Raw genomic sequence first — 18,856 nt, forward strand, 5'->3', positions numbered from 1 at the left:
CTCCTCCTGGCAGACGTCACCTCACCTCTCCAGACCTCTGTTTCCTCACCTGTACAGTGGGGAGACTAGTCTCTGCCTCTCCCTACCTCCCAGGGCTAGAAGGACGATACAATGAGAGGAGGAGTGTAAAAGCCCCCTGGAAAAATAAAAACGCTCGACAAATTCAAGGTGCTATTAGTTTCGGATAACCGATCAAAAGGGAGAGGTCATACCCTGATGGCAATGTCGTAGGCTTCCAAGCCGAGAGGCTTAGCTTGGCCTGAATCAAAGAAAAAAAAAAGACGGCCAGCGAGAGCGACACTGAGATTTAATGTCTGTCTCCCCCTCTAGACTGTACTCTACTCTCCCAAGCACTTAGTACAGTGCTCTTTACATAGTTAAACACTCAATAAAATATAATTGATTGATTGGTATTACTCAAACCAATAAATAAGCCTCACTTAAGAGGAAAGAATGCTACACCTCGTTGAAACATCCCTGAAGAAGGAACCTGCTGTCTCATAAAAAGCAGGCTGATGCCCTATGAATCACAGGCCAGGTCCCAAGGATCGTATATTATGTATCCCTACCGAAGATAGACTACTGTTATTAATACTTTGCATTCTATAGCTTGTAAGCTCATTATGGACAGGGATCGTGTCTGCCAACCCGACTGTACTGTGCTTTCCGAGGGTTTAATACAGTGTTCCGGACACATTAAGCGCTCCATAAGTACCACCGACTGACTGACTGATTTTAAGACCAGTGTTTTCTTGAAGGCAGCATTACAAGGCGATTTTCCTCCCTCTCGCTCTCCTGAGCAGTGGACTCTTTACTAGTAGGATTAATATTGACCAAGTGCCTATGGGATGCGTTGTAATCAATCAAACAATGGTAATTATGGAGCACTTACTGTGTGCAGAGCACTGGCCTCAGCATTTGGGAAACTACAAGAAAACAGAGTTGGTAGCCACACTCCCGGCCCTCAGGGAGCTGACGATTTAAATTTACAATCCCATTGCACCGATCTAGACCTGTGGAAAAGGGCCCCAGACACATCAGAACAGTGCTTCGCACATAGTAAGAGCTCAGAAAATACCAATAGTTGATTGATTGCAGGGCGCTTCCGCTGTACGGCACCAGCACGGTGTGGCGCGAAAGGAAGGCTCTGTCCCTCCTCTCTTACGGGCGACGTCTGAACCTGAGCCCCCAAAGCAGACCACCAGCCCCTCCCCACTCAATCCCAGCCTCCCCACAACTCCCAGCGGTCAGGCGGTCCGCGGCTGTCTTGGATCGCTGGCCAGGCCTCGGACGTTTGCTAGCCTTATCTTCTCCCGGTTGCCCGGATCACACCACCCTCCACCTCGGGGCTCGGATTTCAGCGCTCTCTGGTCAGGTGAGAAAGAAGCAGACTTTTCCGCCTCTCCGGAGGAGGAGGAGGCTGAGAGGGAGCATCTCCCACCAGGCCCGCTCCGACCCTCAGAGCGGAACATCCCTCCCCTCGGGGCAGCAGGCCTCAGGGGGCCGTGATACTGGACGTCACGGTCGGTGCCCTGTACCTCCCAGGGGCCCGGGCCGGGCCTGACCTGAAGGAACAAAACCCCAAGGCAGAACTCGATCCGCCGTTAATCCGGTCCGGGGCCGCTGCTGCCCCCTCCTTTTTCTCTCTTTTTCCAGTGGCATATGTGAAGTGCTGACTGTGTGCCAGGCACTGTACTAAGCACTGGTGTAGTTCTATCAATCAATCAATGGTATTTATTTATTTATCAAAGCACTTGCTTCTTCTTTCTCTGCCATCCTCACTGTTGGCTCGCCGATGGCTTCTTTCAAACATTCTATGTCTCCCCTAGCCTAACCACAGCTCCCTCAAGTTATTGCCCCATTTCCCGAGGTCTAGTGGGAAGGGCCAGAAGGTCCCAGGTTCTAATACTGACTCTGCCACTGGTCTTCTGTGTGACCTTGGACAAGTCACTTCTCTTCTCTGGGCCTTCAGTTACCTCATCTGTAAAAAGGGAATTAAGATGGCGAGTCCCGCATGGGACGGGGACTGTGTCCAACCTGATTACCATGTATCTACCCCAGTGCTTAGAACAGCGTCTGGCACATAGTAAGCGTTCAAAAGTTAGGGTGAGAGGAATCCGCAGCCCAGGGACCCATGTCCTCGGGGACCACCCTCCTGGAGTCCGTAGCCGGGCTGGGGGAGTCTCCCCGAGCGGGTCAGAGGTCAGGGATCTGGATCCATCGGGCGGAGGGCAGGGAGGAGGACCGCCAGGCTCTGGCCATCAGGGAAGAGGGGATGACAGAAAGTAGAAGGAGGGCAAGATGGAGAGGGAGGAGGGAGGCCCTAACCCCCAAATCCACCCAGTGTCTGGGCTCCTGGGAAGAAATAACTCCATCCTGCCCCCGTTTTCTAATTTTTCCTGCCAACATCCTCTCCCTGATCCACTTAGCCGGAGGGGGAGACGGGGATCCTATTTCCATTCTCCTTTCAGATGCATGAATTGGAGTGGGAGGGAGTAGAAGGAGGGAAGGGAAGCAAAGGGAGGGAGGGAGAGCGGGTGGGGAGTTGCGGGGGGTGAGGAGCGGGAGCGGGCCACCTCAGAACAAGACAATTGAGAAAAAATTTCCTCAGCCAGCATCATTTCTGATTCCACTAGGAAAGGTCAGGCTTTGTTTCTACGACTGCAATATAATCTTCGGTCAGGGCAGAGCCAAAATATCAATTACAAGTTCATCTGGATGATGGAATATATTGCGCAGAAAAGCATTAGAGCGTGAGCGAGGCGGGGAGCACCGAGTTGGGTGTGGGGTAAAGGGAAGAACAAAATGGGTCAGGAAGGTGAGAAGGCTGGCTTTTCGCCCTTTTGGGACCCAGAAGGCCAAGCTTCTCCGTTCTGAACGGTTCTTCCGACTATCTGAGAGCCGGGCAGCCTTCCGGGGTTGCTCCAGTCAGGAGCCGCTGTCGGCTCCTTGTTAAACAACCAGAAACCAGGAGGGTTGGCCCACCTCTGCATGGAGAGGGCAGGAGATGGCCCATTAAAAAAAAAAAGAAGCACATAATCATTCTGTCAATAAATCCTGCCAATTCTACTTTCCCAACATCATTAAAATTCACCCTTTCTTCTCCACCCAAGCTGCTGCCTTGCTGATCCAAGCTCATATCCTATCCTGCTTGATTACTGCATCAGCCTCCTTGCTAACCTCCCTGACTCCCACCTCTCCCCTCTCCAGGAGACACTTGTTATATTGTACGCTCCCAAGCACTTAGTAGAGAAAGCAGCGTGGCCTAGGGGATTGCATATGGGCCTGGGAGTCAGAAGGACCTGGGTTCTAATCCCAGCTCTGCCACTTATCTGCTGTGTGACCTTGGGCAAGTCGCCTCACTTCTCTGTGCCTCAGTTCCCTCACCTGCAAAATGAGGATTAAGGCTGTGAGCCTTAAATTTTAGGAACCGCACAGGGGGCTGGTAGGGGAGAGACCATTTGTCCATTTTTTATCAGCTGCAATAAAAGCCAGGGAGCTTCTCGGATAAGATGAAACGCAGTCATGGTCATTCGATTACTCATCGATATCAACCCGAGTCGCAATTCTGACAGATTTTGGTCTAAACAGGGTGTCCGGCCTTGGTTCCAGAGCCAAAATCTCCCATCCACTCTGACATTTCCATGGGAAAATCAGTTCTGACGGAAGGCAGTGGACTCAAGATGCCTTCTCGGGAACCAACCGGGACCGTCAATCGGAGAATAGCCCAGATCTTCCTCTCCCTCCCTTAACCAGTCGCTCTCTCACCTTGCTCACCCGTCTGTCAATCCCCTGCGGTCGGGCCCCTTGCTCAGAAGTGCTTTCTGGAAAGGTTGGCGCCTCAGTCTCGGGGTGAGGAGACGGGGCGATGGGTCACGAGGGGAGGTGCATGTCTGGGGCACCAGGAGATCACTGCTCCTCACCACCACTACCTAGGAGAGAAAGGACAGAGAGATCCCCCGCGTCATTTCCTCGGTCTCCCCTCGAGAGAGAGACCTTTTTGCCCTCCCCAAAAGGGCCTGAATATGACCTTTGCCCTTCGGGGCAGGGTGCCTGGGGGCCTTTACCCCTATGCTCTTCCCTGATGCCGATGGACAGGGATCAAACCTGACATGGGCCCTGTCCCATGTGGGGCTCACGGTCTAAGGGGGAGCAGTTACAGGTATTTAATCCCTATTTTACAGATGGTGGAACTGAGGCCTTGAGAAGTAAAGTTCATTCATTCGTTCATTCATTCCATCGTATTTATTGAGCGCTTACTGGGTGCGACGCACTGTACTAAGTCCTTAGGAGAGGACGATAGAACAATAAACAGGCACATTCCCTGCCCACAATGAGCTTACGGTCTAGAGGGGGAGACAGTCATTAATATAGATAAATTACAGATGATAATAACAACTATGGTATTTATGAAGCGCTTACTATTTGCTAAGCACTGTTAAAGGGCTGCGGTAAATACAAGGTAATCAGGTTCTCCCACGTGGGACTCACAGTCTTAATCCCCATTTTACAGGTGAGGTAACTGTGGCACAGAGAAGTGAAGTGGATGCCCAAAGCCACACAGCAGACAAGTGGCGGAGCCAGGATTAGAACCCACGCCCTCTGACTCCCAAGCCCGTGTTCTTTCCACTAAGCCACGCTGCTTCTTCTTATTAAATGTTTGTTGTAGTTTTTCTGCTTTCCAGGTTCATTCACTCTAGACTGTGAGCCCGTGGTAGTCAGGGATTGTCTCTCTTTATTACTGTATTGTACTTTCCAAGCACTTAGCACACTGTTCTGTGCACGGTAAGCGTTCGATAAATACTACTGAATGAATGAATTCAGTATATAAGCCCAATATAAGCACTGTGCTGAACCCTGGGCTAGACCCAAGATACAAAGCCGTCTCTTTTCGGGACTTTTCTGTTCTTTGGCTTTGCTGGACTCCAATGGTGTTAGCAATTTATCACCTGTGGTGTTCGCAATTTGTTAAAAGACTACAGACACAGCTAGAAATGCAAATGGAGTTTTGGGACCCTTGGGAGGGCAGCATCCCCTTCTGCTGATTGCCCACGTCCAGATGCTCGAGGAAAGAGAAGATATGCTCTTTCCCAGCCCCGGGGAATCTCAGGGACTAAATATGGACATTGATGCCGGAGCCAAAATGCAATTTTAGATGTCTCTGGGAGGACAGCGTCTGTCAGGAGATCCTGCTTGCACAAACATCTCCCGTTGAGGCCTTAGGACTTCAAAGGCGGAGACGCAGCAATCGAGGCTGAGAGGAGCAAGGAAAACATGCAGAGGTCCCCCCCACTCCACCTTTCGCACCTCACCAACCCTATCCTCTTAAGCTTTTTATTTTTTTTTTTAAAGTGTTTCATTCTTTCAATCCTATTTATTGAACGCTTACTGTGTGTGCAGACCACTGTACTAAGTGCTGAGGAGAGCACAACAATAAACAGACAGATTTTCCTGCCTACAACGAGCTGACAGTTTAGAGGGGGAGCTAGACGTCAGTAGAAATAAATCAATTACCAGCTGGGAGCGGGGAAGAACAAAGGAAGCAAGTCAGGATGATGTAAAAGGGCGTGGGCGAGAAGCAGCGTGGCTCAGTGGAAAGAGCATGGGCTTTGGAGGCAGAGGTCATGAGTTCGAATCCCAGCTCTGCCACCTGTCAGCTGTGTGACCATGGGCAAGTCACTTAACTTCTCTGTGCCTCAGTTACCTCATCTGTAAAATGGGGATTAAGACTGTGAGCCCCACGTGGGACATCCTGATTCCCCTGTGTCTACCCCAGCGCTTAGAACAGTGCTCGGCACATAGTAAGCGTTTAACAAATACCAACATTATTATTATTAAGAAAGAGGGGCTTAGTCAGGGCTAGGCGCTCAGTACGTGCCGGACACTGTTCTAAGCGCTGGGGTGGATGAAAGCTCAACAAGTTGGACACAGTCCTTGCCCCACGTGGGGCTCACAGTCTCATCTCCATTTTACAGATGAGGGACCTGGAGCCCAGGGAAGTGACTTGACCAAGGTCACGCAGCTAACGAGTGGCAGAGCTGGGATTAGAACCCAGGTCCTCTGACTCCCAGACCCGAGGTCTATCAGCTGCTTCTCAGGAGGGAGACCAGCACTGGGCCCTGAAGACAGCAAACACACCAGTGCGACAAAGAACCATCCTTGCGCGTGGACAGTGCGGTGGGGATTAAGACCGTGAGCCCCATGTGGGACCGGGACTGTGTCCAACCAATCAATCGTATTTACTGTGTGCAAAGCACTGCTAGCATCAGCGCTCGGGAGAGTTCAGGGCACTACTCAAACAGATACATTCCCTTCCCATGAGTTTACAGAGCAGCCTGATTTGTTTGTATCCATCCCCGGTGCTTAGTACAGTGCCTGGCACATAGTAAGCACTTAACAAATACTATCTTTATGACTATTATCACAGTCTAATGGGGGAGTGGGACAGAACATAGATGGCCAAATACGAGGTAAGAGGACCAGTAAAATGAAGCCACGCACAAATCAGCAATTCAACAGATGAGTAGAAAGAACACACGGGAGCTCATGGCCTCTAAAGGTGGGAACGGTGGGAGGTCTCCCTGAAGGCCCCCCGGAGGAGGTGACCACCAAGACCAGGGCAAGCCAGGTCTTAACCCTTAACCCTCCCCCGGCACAAGCACCCGAGGTCTGCAGGGCCCCGCGCCTTTTTCTGCCCCTGGAGATCGCAATCCCCTCTCAGCCGCCCCATTTCTGTCGGTTGCAACCGGCACCTGCTTTCTCCCACTGCGATCAGCCTCCAGTCCTTTCCTGGAGTCACCAAACCATTCATTCATTCATTCGACCATATTTATTGAGCACCTACTCTGTGCAGAGCATTGGACTCTACTAACCGAAGGGCCGAGGGGCATCTCCCCCATCCCAGATTCGGCCGGTGTTCATCCAAGGGAGCTCATTCCACAGTCCCTCCGGTCCCAGGCCGGGACCAGCCCCCTACTCTCATTCATTCAGGCCAATCGTATTTATTGAGCACTCACTGTGTGCAGAGCACTCTATTAAGCATTTAGAAGACTACATTTCAGTCAATCATATTTATTGAGAGCTTACTGTGCACACTGAGAGAGTACCATGCAACAATAAACATATTTCCTGCCCACGACGAGCTCACATTGGGAGGGGGATTGCTGGCAGCTGGACCCTCGCCGGACCCCAAGTCCACCCCTGAGGAGACCGGCCCCCCGAAACTCTGCTGTCTGGATGCCACCTGAGGTGCCCGGACCTAAGCCGGCCTCGCAGGGGTAGGGGGTCAGGGGTCACTCACTCATTCACTGGCCCAGTCCGGCTCCTCATCCCTCCCTCTCACCCACCAGGGCAGCCGCTGCGGAGGGGCCAGAGAACGAGGACACGGAGGGTAGCCGATGATGATGACGATAATGGTGTTTGTTATGCGCTTACTATGTGCCAGGCCCAGTACTAAGCGCTGGGGTGGATACGAGCAAATCAGATTAGACCTAGTCCCTGTCCCAGCTGGGGCTCACAGTCTTAATCCCCATTTTACAGATGAGGGAACTGAGGCACAGAGAAGTGAAGTGACTTACCCAAGGTCACAAACAAGTGGCAGAGCCAGGAATAGAACCCATGACCTTCTGCCTTCCAGGCCCTTGCTCTATCCACTAAGGAAAGCCTCCTTTGGCCTCATACTAGGCCTCCCAGTTTTTAGAACAGCGCTTGACACATGATAAGCGCTCAAGGAATACCACTGTCTCCATTTGGGGTTACTCAGCCTCTTGGTGCTTAGGATAAACAACTTGCTTACGAGCCTAAGGCATGGCAGAGTGGCAAATGGGCTGGGGTGTTTTCTGGAAAATGGAGTCCCCGGGGTTTGGATAGCAGTGGAGGCACCAGCAGCGGCCCCAGGAGCGGGAAACAAGTCAATATTAAGACACGAGCAATTCCACCGCGTGTCAGATGCTGAACTGAACTTTAATTACCGAGAAGCCGTATTTTGCCCCCGGTCTTTAAGAAGAATTTTAATTGTCAGCGATGCGCTGCGGTTTCACGCTTTTGGTTTTTAATAACTCGGCGCTAATCAACGCTCCCGTCGACTCTTGAGGTGTCAACAGACTAGCTTCCGGACGGCTTTCCCTGTCTGAACTCCCCCACTTTCTTCGGGATCTTTCCGGAGCTTAACTACCTGCCCAACCCCGGGGAGGGTTGCGAAGGAAGGAGGGGCCGCTCAGCTAACTCCGCCTGGGGAAGGGTCACACCTGGTCCCGGCATGGCCAGAGGGGCACGGTGGGGGAGTGGGCACAAGTGGCACAAGTGGGCACAAGTGGTACAACTCGGCTCTGCCCACGTCTTCAACCGCCGCGGGGACCACTCGATCCGGGCGATGTGGAGCCGCCGTCTTCCCAACTCGGGACGATCCCGCCTCCCTCTCCTGAAGGGGTTTGGGTTCCAGCCCCCAAACTGCCTTTAAACAATCAATCCTTGGGATTTATTGAGCATTTCCTATATGCACAGCACTGTGCTAAGTGCTAGGGAGAGCACATAATTATATCATCTGGTTTTTTGTATAGAGTGGCCTAGTAGAAAGAGCATGGGAGACTGCATAAGGCCGATTCTTGATCCAACACAACAATCTTCTCATTTAGACTGTGAGCCTCATGTGGGACATTGCCTCTGTCCAACCTGATTATCTTCAATCTACCCCAGCACTTAAAACAGTGCCTGGCACCTAATCAATCAAGGGTATTTACTGAGCGTTAACTGTATGCGGAGCAGTGTACTAAGTGCTTGAGAGAGTACAATACAGTTGATAGACCGTTCCCTGCCTTCCTGAAGGCACTTCTCCAAGAGGTCATCCCTAAGCCCTCATTTCCTCTTCTCCCACTCCCTTCTGCATCACACTTGCACTTGCTCCCTTTATTCCCGCTCCAGCCCCCCAGCACTTATGTAGATGTCCATAATTTATGTATATTGTTTATCTCCCCCCTCTAGATTCTAAGCTCGTGGTGGACAGGGAATGTTTCTACCGACTCTGTTACATTGTAATAATAATAATAATGTTGGTATTTGTTAAGCGCTTAGTATGTACCCTCCCAAGTTTTTAGTCCAATGCTCTGCACTCAGTTAAGAGCTAAATAAATATGACCGATTGCCAACGGGGAGCCTAAAGTCGACAGAGGGAGAGTAAGCACATAGTAAGCCCTTAATAAATACCGTTATAATAATGTTGGTATTTGGTAAGCGCTTACTATGGGCCGAGCACTGTTCTAAGCGCTGGAAAAAGGCCGCCTCCCCCCGACCCCCGCCGACTCAGACTGGGGGAGATGAGACCCCCTTGCCTACACTGGTTGACATTCGGGGGAAAAGCAGTAGGGAGGGTCAGGAAAACATGGGTGAGGGGAACCCTCATTGTTATTAATATTATTATTATTATTTAGGCTATCCATTGTATTTATTGAGTGCCAACTGTGGTCAGAGGAAAAAACATCTCTGAGCTGGAGAGACAGAGAGACAGACACAACAACAGTGTTTATAGCTTGACGAGGGGAGAGACGGAAGCCCGATTCAGCCAGCGATTGACATGAAGCTTTGGCTCGAGGAGGATGCCCCCCAAAATAATGGTGGCAGCACCTTGGTTTCAGAGTGCTAGCAATAATGGTATTTATTGAGAACACCCCAGGGGGCAGAACCCTGTACCAAATGCTTTGTAGGGTGCTTTTGGGTTTTCCAAAGCACTTTCCTTTGACATGTAAGGTCTTTGTTGGTAAGAAATGGGTTCTGTAAAATAGAGTTGGTAGTTCAGTGGCTCACGGTCTTAATTCCCATTTTACAGATGGGGGAACTGAGGTACAGAGAAGTGAAGGGACTTGCTCAAAGTCCATAGATAGATGGATTACCTTCTCCCTCCACGATCTCATTTTCTCTTCCTTTGAGGCAGGGATTATTGGCCCGTTTTACAGATGACAAAATGGAGGCCGGAGAGGTTAAGTGGCCTTCTACAGCCAGACCATTCAATTGTTCAATCGTTTTTAATCGAGCGCTTACTTTGTGCAGAGCGCTGTACTAAGTGCTTGGGAGAGTACAAGATAGAAATACAACTGAATGAATGGAATGAATAAACAGACACATTCCCTGCCCACAGTGAACTTAGAATCTAGAGGAGGAGCAGGACATGAATATAAATAAATTCCAGATATGGACATAAGTGCCTTGGGGCTGGGAGGGACCTCCCATTTATTCATTCAATCATACTTATTTAGCGCTTACTGTGTGCAGAGCACTGTACTAAGCGCTTGGGAAAGTACAATACGATAAACAGCCTTCCCACTACCAGACTTCCAGACTCTGCACTCTTTCCACGAGACCACCCTGTCCCTTACTTCTCTTCCTTTTGTGAGTCCTCCCACCACCCAAATGGGTTTCTCTTTCCTCCCTCCCACATCCTTCTCAAGACCTGCCCTCTCCCTAAGAGACCCTCCGCTCTAATAATAACAATAATAATAACGTTGGTATTTGTTAAGCGCTTACTATGTGCAGAGCACCGTTCTAAGCGCTGGGGTAGATATAGAGTCATCGGGTTGTCCCACGTGAAGCTCACAGTTTTCATCCCCATTTTACAGATGAGGTCACTGAGGCCCAGAGAAGTGAAGTGACTCGCTCACAGTCACACAGCTGACAAGTAGCGGAGCCGGAATTTGAACCCATGAACTCTGACTCCCAAGCCCAGGCTCTTTCCACTCTCCTCCAGTGCCCTCAGCTGCCCTTTGGGCTGGGCACCAAACCATTTCCTTTGTGTGGACTGCATCTCCCGGGTGGTCCTGGTCCCTCTCCCAGGTCAGAGGCCCAGAGAAGCAGCGTGGCTCAGTGGAAAGAGCCCGGGCTTGGGAGTCAGAGGTCATGGGTTCGAATCCCCGCTCTGCCACTGGTCAGCTGTGTGACTGTGGGCGAGTCACTCACTTCTCTGTGCCTCAGTTACCTCATCTGTAAAATGGGGATTAACTGTGAGCCTCACATGGGACAACCTGATGACCCTGTATCTACCCCAGTGCTTAGAACAGTGCTCTGCACATAGTAAGCGCTTAACAAATACCAACATTATTATTATTATTTGTTCCGTCTCCACGGACTTGGGGTGGCGGCAAAATCCTTGTGGGAAGGGAATGTGTCTTTCTTGTTATGATGTACTCTCCCGAGCGCCTAGTACAGTGCTCTGCACGCGGTAAGCGCTCAATAAATACGACAACGAATGAATCGGTGTCCAAGTCAACCCGGTGCCCACTGCTGTCCCCCTGCTCTGCCACTGCGACTGCCCCCCCTCCTCAAGAGGAAATGCCAATCATCTTCCAGGGTGGCGGGAGAGTAATTGTACTAAAGAGTCAAATCGATTTTAAAGCTGGCAAAGTTGCAGACCCGGTTCCGGGGCTAAGCGGCAGAGAAATTCTTCCTTTCATCATCCGTCTAAGAGCCATTTGGGGATCCGCTGCTTCTCCGCCACAGTCATACTAATTGTGGTGTCTGTTAAGCGCTTACTCCGTGCTAAGCGCTGGGGTGGATAGGAGATTGTCAGGTCGGACAGAGCCCCTGTCTCACGTGGGGCTCGCGGTCTACGTAGGAGGAAGAAGAGGGATTGAATCCCCATTTTACAGATGAGGAAACTGAGGCACGGAGGGTCAGGCGTGGAGCAGAGTGTCTACTGCGTGCAGGGAGAAGCAGTGCGGCCTAGTGGAAAGAGCGGCCCTGGGAGTCAGAGGACCTGGGTTCTAAACCCAACTCTGCCAATTGCTTGCTGGGTGACCTTGGGCAAGTCTCTTTTCGCTTCTCTGTGCCTCAGTTTCCTCAACTGTAAAATGGGGATTCAATACCTGTTCTCCCTCCTACTTAAGGCCGTGAGCCCCGTGTGGGACAGGGACTGTGTCCGACCTGACTCATACCTGACCCAGCGGTGTTTGACATGTAGTAAGCGCTTAACAAGTATCAAAAGACAAAGAACAAACAGGGCACTGTACTGGCCATCTAATTTCATTCATTCATTCAATTTTATTTATTGAGCGCTTACTGTGTGCAGCGCCCCATACTAAGCGCTTGGAAAGTACAATTCGGCAACAGATAGAGATAATCCCTACCCACCAATGGGCTCACAGTCTAGATGGGGGGAGACGGACAACAAAACCAAACAAATAGACATTAACAGCATCAAAATAAAGAGAATTATAGATATATACATTAATAAAATAAATAGAATAATAAATCGGTACAAATATACACAAGTGCTGTGGGGCGGGTACAGCAAAGGGAGAGAGTTGGGGCGATATAGGGGGAGGTGAGGAAAATGGGGGCTCAGTCTGGGAAGGCCTCCTGGAGGAGGTGAGCTCTCAGGAGGGCTTTGAGGAGGGGAAGAGAGTTAGTTTGGCGGAGGTGAGGAGGGAGGGCGTTCCGGGACAGCGGGAGGGCGTGGGCCGGGGGTCGACGGCGGGATAGGAAAGAACGGGGGACGGTGAGGAGGTGAGCGGCAGAGGAGCGGAGTGTGCGGGGTGGGCAGGAGAAAAAGAGAAGGGAGGTGAGGGAGGAGGGGGCAAGGTGATGGAGAGCTTTGAAGCCAAGAGCGAGGAGTTTTTGTTTCATGCAAAGGTTGATAGGCAACCACTGGAGGTTTTTGAAGAGGGGGATGACATGCCCAGAGCCTCTCTGTAGAAAGATAATCCAGGCAGCCGAGAGAAGTATAGACTGAAGCGGGGAGAGACAGGAAGCTGGGAGATCACAAAGGAGAGGGTGTCGGGGCCAGTCCAGCCGTGGCCCACACGAGACCCAATGTGGCTCAGTGGTTAGAGCCTGGGCTTGGGAGTCAGAAGGACCTGGGTTCTAATCCCAGCTCCTCCACGTCTCTGCTGTGCGACCTTAGGCAAATCACTTAGCCTCTCTGTGCCTCAGTCTCCTCGATTATAAAGAGGAGAGAAGAGTGTGAGCCCCACGTGGGACAGGGACTGTGTCCAACACGATTAACCTGTATCCACCCCAGCGCCTAGAATAGTGCCTGGTGCGGAGTAAGCGCTTAACAAGTACCATAATTATTATTATTATTATCTGCCATCAACATGGAGGGCACCTTTGGGACGGGCTGGAGCCATTTCCCCTGAGAAGCTCCAAGCAGAATTCCCTTCCCAGAAAGAAGGGCTTTTGGGAAAGCAGCTGGGATTTCTGCCTGAACTCACCCTGTCGGATGGCCCAACGCTGGCCCGGCCCGGGCCCGAGACCTCGGCCCTGGGGGCGTTGGGAGATTCCTCTCCACATTCCTGGGAATTGAGCCTCAGAGCCCGGCCCCAAACGCTAGTGTCCTGGGAAGGAATCTAAGAATACTAGTAGTTGTAATAATCACAATGGCACCTGTTAAGAACCTACAGAAGCAGCGTGATTTAGTGGAAAGAACCCGGGCTTGGGAGTCAGAGGTCGTGGGTTCTAATCCCGGCTCCGCCACTTGTCTGCTGTGTGACCTTGGGCAATTCACTTAGCTTCTCTGTGCCTCAGTTCCCTCAGCTGTAAAAATGGGGATTAAAAAATGTGAACCCCATGTGGGACAATCTGATGACCCTCTATCTACCCCAGCGCTTAGAACGGTGCTCTGCACATAGTAAGCGCTTAACAAATACCATTATTATTAATATGTGCCAAGTACCGTACTAAGCGGTGGAGAAGATACAAGAACATCAGGACAGACTCAATCCCTGTGTCACAGGGCTCACAATCTAAAGGGGAGGGAGATCTGGTATTTTATCTCCAGTTATCCCCATTTTATCACCTAACCCGCTCCTCTCTCACCTCCTTACTCTCCCACTCCAACCCAGCCCGCACACTTTGTTCCTCTAGTGCCAACCTTCTCACCGTCCCTCCGTCTCGTCTATCTCACCGCCGACCTCTCGCCCACATCCTGTCACTGGGACGCCCTCCCTCCTCATATCCGACAGAGAATTGCTCTCCCCCACTTCAAACCCTGATTGAAGGCCCATCTCCTCCAAGAAGCCTTCTCTGACTAAGCCCTCCTCTCCCCTTCTCCCACGTGCATCACCCTGAATTGCTCCCCTCCTTCAACCTCCCAGCCCCACAGCACGTAAGTTTAAATCTGTAATCTGTATCTAATGTGTGCAGAGCTCTGTCCTAGATGCCTACCATGTGCAGGGCACTGAACTGAGTGCCTACTGCGTGCATGGCGCTGTACCGGGCACTCACTGATGTGTACCAGGCCTGTACCGGGAGTCTATCGGGTGCATTTTACCGATGAGGAGCTGGGGTCCAACAGGTTAAGACTGGCACTTAGTACAGTGCCTGGTTCATAGTAAACACTTAAATACCATAATTATTATTATTACTATTCTTATTAAGAGTCTTGCCCCCACCCATCAGCTGGCACATGGCAGAGCCGGCTGAGACGAGAAGCGGCTCTCCTGACGCCCAGAGACTCACGCCCTTTCATTCATTCATTCAATCGCATTTATTGAGCGCTTACTGTGTGTAAAGCACTGAACTAAGCGCTTGCGATAGTGCAATATAACAATAGACATGTTCCCTTTCCTCTAGGAGACGTTAGCACGGCGACGAACTTTTCAAATGCTGCTCATGGCTCTCCCTTAAGAAGCGGTTAAAGCAATCCAGAAACCACATGCAATCCCCGGACAATCGGGACGACGGAACGAGGAGGCCGAAGCCGGGAAGGAGGGTTGGGAGGCTGTGAATCCTGGCCCCCCGGATGGCTGGCCGAGGCTCTGGGCGAAATCCCTCTAAGCTGGCAAAGCCCCATCACATGATTTAAATCCCAAAGATATCCTGACATCCCCCATTAGCGAGTGTAAGCTCCCTGTGGGAAGGGGACGTGTCCGATATCAATCCATCAATGGTGAAGCAGCTCGGCCACGTGGCCGGAGCAAGGGCCTGAGAGTCGGAAGGACCTGGGTTCTAATCCCGGCTCCGCCGCTTGTCTTCTGTGTGCCTCGGGGCTAGTCACTGTACTTCTCTGTGCCCGGGTACCTCAATCCGCCAAAAGGGGATGAGAACTGTGAGCCCCACATTGACTTGGGTTGTGACTAAACTGATCGGCTTTTATCTAGCCCAGTACTTAGTATAGTACCTGGCACATAGTAAGCGTTTGACAGATACCATTAAAAATTTAAATGGTACTTACTGAGTGCTTAGTGGGTGCAGGGAAAGTGCAATACAACAGAACCGGTTGACACGTTTCCTGCCCACGATAAGCTTACAGTCGAAAGGGTCCAAGGGCCTGGTAGAGTGTCCCATATCAAGTGGGTATTTTGTATGGGATGTGTCTATTTATATATTGTACTAACTCAAGCGCCCAGTACAGTGCCCTCTGCGCAGTAAGCGCTCAGTACATACGATCGAATAAATAAATTCTCCCGCTGCTCCTCTCCACTACCTTCAAGAGGGGTTTAAGTGGCACGGTGGAAAATTTCAAAACGAGTCAATCGATCTGTGACGTGTACTGAGCACCAGGCATTTTACTAAGCGGTCGGGAGAGTTCAGGAGGCGAGTACTCCACGGACCGGTGAACCGTTGGCTGGACGGCCTGATCTTTGAAAGCCCCGGCGGCTAAAAGCCGGTCGGAGGACCCTCCTCGGGCCAGGCGGCCCTAGGCAACGCCGCGGGAGGCGGGCGGTGAATTGGCAGATCCTGTGCCAAGAAACGCAGCCGTTGGTGAGTCACCCACCTACCTGGTGCCAGCGCCCAGCTGGGATTTGGGGAGGGTCCCTCCTCATACCCTCCTCCCGGGGGGCGGGGGAAGGTTCTGGACGCACTGGAGCCCAGGGTGACAAAAGGGGACACAAAACCAGGCCGCCCAGCGCTTATGAACATATCCGTAATTTATAGATTTCTCCTGTCTCCCCCTCTAGACTGTGAGCTCGCTGTGGGCAGGGAATGTGTCATCCAACTCTGTGGTATTGTACTCTCCCAAGCGCTTAGTACAGTGCTCAGTAAGCACACATTCAAAACCAATGATTGATCGATTGCCCAAAACACACCTATGCGCCCAAAGGAGAATCCAGGGGGGGCAGGTGGTTTGAATGCTGGTGGGCTGGGGTTTTGAAAAGCAGATGGCGAGGGAAGTATTCTCACGCCTGAGGCGTGGAGCTACTGGCAAGAGCCCGGGCCTGCGAGTCAGAAGGTCATGGGTTCTAATCTCAGCTCCATCACTTCTCTGTTGTGTGACCTGAGGCAAGTCACGTCAGTCAGTCCATCGTATTTATCGAGCGCTTACTGTGCGCGGAGCACTGTACTAAGTGCTTAGGAGAGTACAAGCCAACAAAGTAACAGACATTCCCTGCCCGCAACGTGCTTAGAGTCTAGACACCAGAAAGGGAAACCTGGGCTTCCAAGTTCCTCTGAGAGGTTTGGTTCACGGCCCCTTTTTAGAGCCCACCATGTTAGATTTCACTGAAGCTTCTCTGCTTTAAAACCCAACTTCTGGTGGGGGAGATCGGTTCTGTTGGCCATTTATTTTTCCTCGGTTTTTTTGTTTCCCTGCTCACTAGATTTGGGGATGGTCGCTTCTGAATTTCCAATAATTACTCCCTTGAGGAACTGATGTCATTTCCTATGAAGAAAGAGAAAAAAATTCTCACTTCTCTGGGCCTCGTTTAACTCATCTGTGAGACTGTGAGCCCCACAAGGGACTGTTTCCAACCTGGTTTGCTTGTAACCACCTCAGCACTTAGTACAGTGCCTGGCATGTAGTAAGTGCTTCAATACCACAATTATTACGATCATTTTATTATTCCTTGGGTAAGACAGACTGAGAGATGAGCCAAACTCTGCCGCTATGGAGGGAAGGTATATTTCACGACCACCTGGAGATAGACTTCATAATAATAATGACGGTATGTGTTAAGCACTTACTATGTGCCAAGCACTGTTCTGAGCGCTGATGGTCTCCAGACCCAAAGCGGGGGTGAGATGGGGGAGCAGGAGGAAGAGGGACGTGACAGGTAAGCTAGGGGAGGCTTTCCGTCTCTCCGGTTGGTTTCAGGCTACCCGCCACGCTACATTTCACAGAAACTGCCAGAGAGATCTGAACCTGAAAAAGGCCGAGGTTAATCAATCAATCAGTGGTATTTACTGAATGCCTACTAGGTGCAGAACACTGTACTACAGGTTTGGGAAGAGTACTACAGAACAAGCGGAGACATTCCCCGCCCATAACGAGCTCGGACGTTTCCTTCTCGAGAAGCAGCACGGCCAAGTAGAGAGAACACGGGCCTGGGAGCCGGGAGGTCATGGGTTCTAATCCCGGCTCGGCCACTTGTCTGCCGTGTGACCTTTGGAGAGTCGACCCACTTCTCTGGGGCTCAGTTCCCCCAGGTGGAAAATGAGGATGGAGACTGGGAGCTCCACGTGGGACAGGGATTGTATCCAACCCGATCTGCTTGTATCCACCCCGTGCTTAGAACAGCGCCTGGCACACAGTAAATGCTTTACAAATACCATTATTATTATTATTCTTGTCCTCTTAACACAGGCCACGCCTTAAAGGGTCTGCCGACTCCTAAAACCTTAAACTGGGTCAGTGTTTACTATGTGCAGAGCACTATACTCAGGGCATGGGAGACTACAACAGAAATACCTTTCAGAACAGAGCTTGGCACATAATGAGCGCTTAATACCGTCATTATTAGCATTAAATAGCGGACACACTCCCCGCCCACAATGAGCTCGGTCGTTCCCTTCTTTCCCTCTTAACACGGGCCATGTCTTAATGGGTCTCCCGACCCCTCAGCCTTTAACCTGGGGTGGGGAGGGGGCTTCCCTTTATTATAATAAAGGTAAAATTCCCCCAGCCTCCAAACGGAATAAACGCCCCCCCAGAATTAGGAAAAGGACGGATTTGGGGGGGACCGACCCCTCAAACCCTCAATCGGGGTGGGGGGCCTTCTCTTTATGAGGCTAAAGGTAAAATTCCTCCTGCGGCGCCCCCCCACCCCGCCCCCAAACCTCCCCCCATCATTAGGAAAAGGACCGGCTTGGGGAGGAGAGAGCCGATGGGCGCTCAGTAGACTGCTCTGCGCCCCGTAGGCGCTCAGCAAGTGCGCCTACCGGATCGACGGCCGGAATCTCCCACCCCCCACCCCCATCTTCGCCCAACGCGACGCGGCACAACGCGCCCCGACTTGGAGGGCCTTTTGGCCGTCGGCTTAACGCCGCTGCGGGCGTTGGGAGGCTGGGGTGGGAGGGCCTAGGGGGGGGGGGGGCTTTTTTCGGAGGGTCCCCAGCCGGGGGGGGGGGCTCGTGTCCGGGGCCGTCATTGTCCCCGGATTGAGGGGGACCCCCGGGTCTGGGGGGGATGGGGAAAGGATGGGGAGGGGGGCTCTGTCTCCGGCCCTGCTGGGTGGGCAGAGGGAACAAAGCCCCCCAGCCCATCTTGCAACAGGGAGGGGGGTCCTCCAGGCCCCCGCCCTCATCCTGCCCATCCCTGCAGGCCGGGCGGCGGGGGTGGCGCTTACCTGGGTCTCCCGGGGCGGAGGGCGGCCCGGTGGTGTCCAGTAGGGTCCGTCCGGGGATGTCCGGCGGGTCTGGGCTGGCCCCGGGCCGCTCTCCCCTCGGCCGCGGCCCGGCAGGGCGGCCGCTCAGCTCAGCCCCGGACCCCAACGTCACGTGCTCCCCAGCCCTGCCCCCGCCCCCCTCCCCCAACCCTCATCACGATCATGCGGCTATTTGTTAAACGCTCACTATGTGCCAAGCACCGTGCTAGAGAGCGGCTAACCAAGTGGTCCCACGTGGGGCTCGCCCTCAATCCCCATTTGACAGATGAGGGAACCGAGGCCCAGACAAGTTGATTGAGCCCCTCCCTGTCCGCCGAGCTGTGTACTGA

At 52.1% G+C, this 18,856-nt stretch overlaps 1 protein-coding gene across 2 annotated transcripts in view; it reads right to left on the minus strand.

Annotated features, from left to right (window-relative positions):
• CRACD (capping protein inhibiting regulator of actin dynamics) overlaps nt 1-18,638 on the minus strand; it is a 45,783-nt gene extending 27,145 nt beyond the window's left edge. For both annotated transcript variants that reach the window (XM_039913677.1, XM_039913676.1), the window contains exons 1-2: nt 18,489-18,638; nt 3,769-3,932 (exon numbers count right to left, since the gene is read on the minus strand). The gene's annotated coding sequence lies outside the window, so the exon portion shown is untranslated. The remainder of the gene's footprint in view (nt 1-3,768; nt 3,933-18,488) is intronic.
• Nucleotides 18,639-18,856: the final 218 nt, after the last annotated feature.

This window comes from Ornithorhynchus anatinus, chromosome 12 (genome assembly GCF_004115215.2).
Source record: "Ornithorhynchus anatinus isolate Pmale09 chromosome 12, mOrnAna1.pri.v4, whole genome shotgun sequence".
Lineage (NCBI taxonomy): Eukaryota > Metazoa > Chordata > Mammalia > Monotremata > Ornithorhynchidae > Ornithorhynchus > Ornithorhynchus anatinus.